This window comes from Hakea prostrata, chromosome 7 (assembly GCF_041222555.1).
Source record: "Hakea prostrata isolate BN-2017 chromosome 7, UWA_Hpros_2, whole genome shotgun sequence".
Lineage (NCBI taxonomy): Eukaryota > Viridiplantae > Streptophyta > Magnoliopsida > Proteales > Proteaceae > Hakea > Hakea prostrata.
The window spans coordinates 52,337,064-52,339,770 of NC_142606.1; the positions used below are offsets into that span (position 1 = coordinate 52,337,064).

The 2,707-nt window shown below is 36.5% G+C and overlaps 1 non-coding gene across 1 annotated transcript; it reads left to right on the forward strand.

The window, feature by feature from the left end:
- Positions 1 to 551: 551 nt before the first annotated feature.
- LOC149011354 (small nucleolar RNA R71) lies at positions 552 to 658 on the forward strand. The gene has a single exon (XR_016174891.1). It is a non-coding gene; the product is annotated as a small nucleolar RNA R71 (small nucleolar RNA).
- Positions 659 to 2,707: the final 2,049 nt, after the last annotated feature.

Consider the following 2,707-nt stretch of genomic DNA (forward strand, 5'->3'; position numbering starts at 1 on the left):
AAAATTGGGCATTTTTCTTTTGAGGGGCACCAAATTGATTTTGTGTGGAATAATTGTTTAATCCATTTTGGTTTTGCCCTTGAGACCATGAAAAGTTAGGATGATTCTTCCACCCAGGATTGTACGTGTTACTGTACGGGTTTGGAAACATCGCACTGACATTTTCATGTTGGCCTCCAGAATAGCTAGGGCATTCCTCAATTACATGTGTAGGAGATTGACACCATGCACACATAGCAATAGATTTGTCAATAAAATGTGCTTGACTTGGTGGTGCAGCTTTAACTACCAAAGTCTCTAACTTTTTCAAAATGTTATCTATTTGTACTTTCTTATGAACTTGGCTATCAACAAAATATCCCCTACTAGTACTTTCAGACTCTTGGGTTGACTCCCATTCTCTAGTTCTATCTGCTAGGTCTAAAAGAAAATTCCAAGCTTCGGAATCATCAGTGAATGATGTAAATCCTGTGGGGCACATTGATTCCAAAAGTTGCTTTGTTTGGTAATCGATACCCTCATAAATTATTTGACATAAATGCCATAATTCTATACCATGGTGAGGGCATTCTTGGAGAAGGCTTTGAAACCTCTCCATTACCTTAGCAAAGGACTCATTGGGTTTCTGACGAAATTGAAGAATATCATTTCTTATTTTGTTCGTCTTAGAGAAAGGAAAGAATTTCTTCAAGAATAGGACAGTAAATTGTTCCCATGTGATAATGCTATCCCTAGGTAAGCTATAAAGCCACTTTTTGGCTTGGTCCTTTAATGCAAAGGTAATAAACCGTAGTTTTACGGCATCATCAGTAAGTTGTTGTACCTTCATAAGAGCACAAACCTCCTCAAACTCCCTAAGGAACAAATATGCATCTTGATCAGGTAGCCCATGAAATTGGGGTAACATAGATAGATAATGAGATTTGAGCTCAAAATTATTACCCCTCACTTTAGGTAAACGTATACAGGAAGGTTGTGGAGATCGAGTTGGATAAAATCTATTCCTAAGACTCTTAGGTGGAGGTGGTGGAGGTGGTGGAGGTAGACCTTCCATGGTCAAGTTAGACACTCGGACAATTCTATTTGTAGAATCACGAGTCCAGACACACATGCACTAACCACTTAATGCAATTAATGACTCTTATGAAAGAAAATAAATAAAGTAACTAAAGAATAAAAGAAAAGAAAATAACAAAAATGAAGGGAAAATAATGAATTTCCCACCACAAAGATTGAAACAATGATTCCAAAGCTGTAAGGTTGCTGTATAGCTGAGCGCTTATAGGTTTGACAAAGAAGGAATCCGTATAGTCTTCGGAGCCACCTACAATCGAATCCTGGGGATTCTGCAGTAGAGTGGGGACTACTATCCGTTTTTGTTTCTACTCAAGTTAAGAGTAATATCTTTGATTTTTTTTTTCTTAATTTTTTTTTTTAAATCACTTCGATTTACCTAAGAATGAGAAAAACAAAGTGGACTAATACCTCCCTGGCAACGGCGCCAAAAACTTGTCTGTGAATTTTAAAAGTAACCGCAAGCGCACGGTATCGTGTAGCTAACGGGTCGATCTCAGGGAGATATGCCACTTAGAATTGAACTTCTTAATAGTAATGCGAGAGTGGAATGATTCAATTTTTTTGTTAACTAATTAACTAAACTAAACGATCCTAATCTATATGTCTAATGCAATCGAATTGAAATGAAAAATAAATTAAACACAATCAATGCATAAATAAAAGACAGGAAAAAAAATGCGAACAATAACAAAGCCATAAACAAAGAAATAAACAAAGCAGTAAAAGGAAAAGGAAATAGCTAAAATGCAGATGCAACACCACCCGTCACCAGAAGTAGAGGCATGACTGTAGGCTTGCTCCGGTTATGTGGTCCGAGATAATGAATGAATAGGCAGAAAGTAAATAACAGAAAGTAAATAACAAAGCAATAAACAAAGCAATAAAAAGAAAAGGAAATAGCTAAAATGCAGATGCAACACCACCCGTCACCAGAGCAGAGGCACGGCTGTAGGCTTGCTCCGGTTATGTGGTCCGAGATGATGAATGAATAGGCAGAAAGTAAATAACAAAGCAATAAACAAAGCAATAAACAAAGCAATAAACAAAGCAATTAAAGGAAAAGGAAGCCTTAACCAAAGAGAGGCACGACTGTAGGCATCTCTGATCAAGGATCCAGGGGAAGGGAGAACAATAAATAATGCTGAAAGTAAACCTAAATTAAGAATATGAAGGGGTAGATAGAAGCGGGAATGGAGGGGGGAGAGAAGATTAATAAAGAAAGTTACTTACTTGCGAATTGAACAAACGATTCGAATCTCAACCAACCCTAACAACTAGATCTAGATCTAGATCGATCTAAATCTACAATTGCTAGACCCAGAGAAAAACGAATCTAAAAAAATTGAAACTTGAACTTGAAGCTTGAACTTGAATTGCATTACAGAAAACGATTAAACTTAAACATTGAATCTAGAAATTTAAATCTCACTAATGCAAGCAAAGAAAACTAGAGAGAACCTTAATAAACTACAGAGAGAAGAAAGAATGCTTCTACTAAGCTCTAGAACATCTTCTCCTTTGATGGAATATGATCTCCTTTTATAGAGTTTACATAAGATATGAAGCACGGCTGAATTTGAATAAAACTCAGGGTTTCTATCTGACTCATCCAATTAGGGTTTTGACGTAG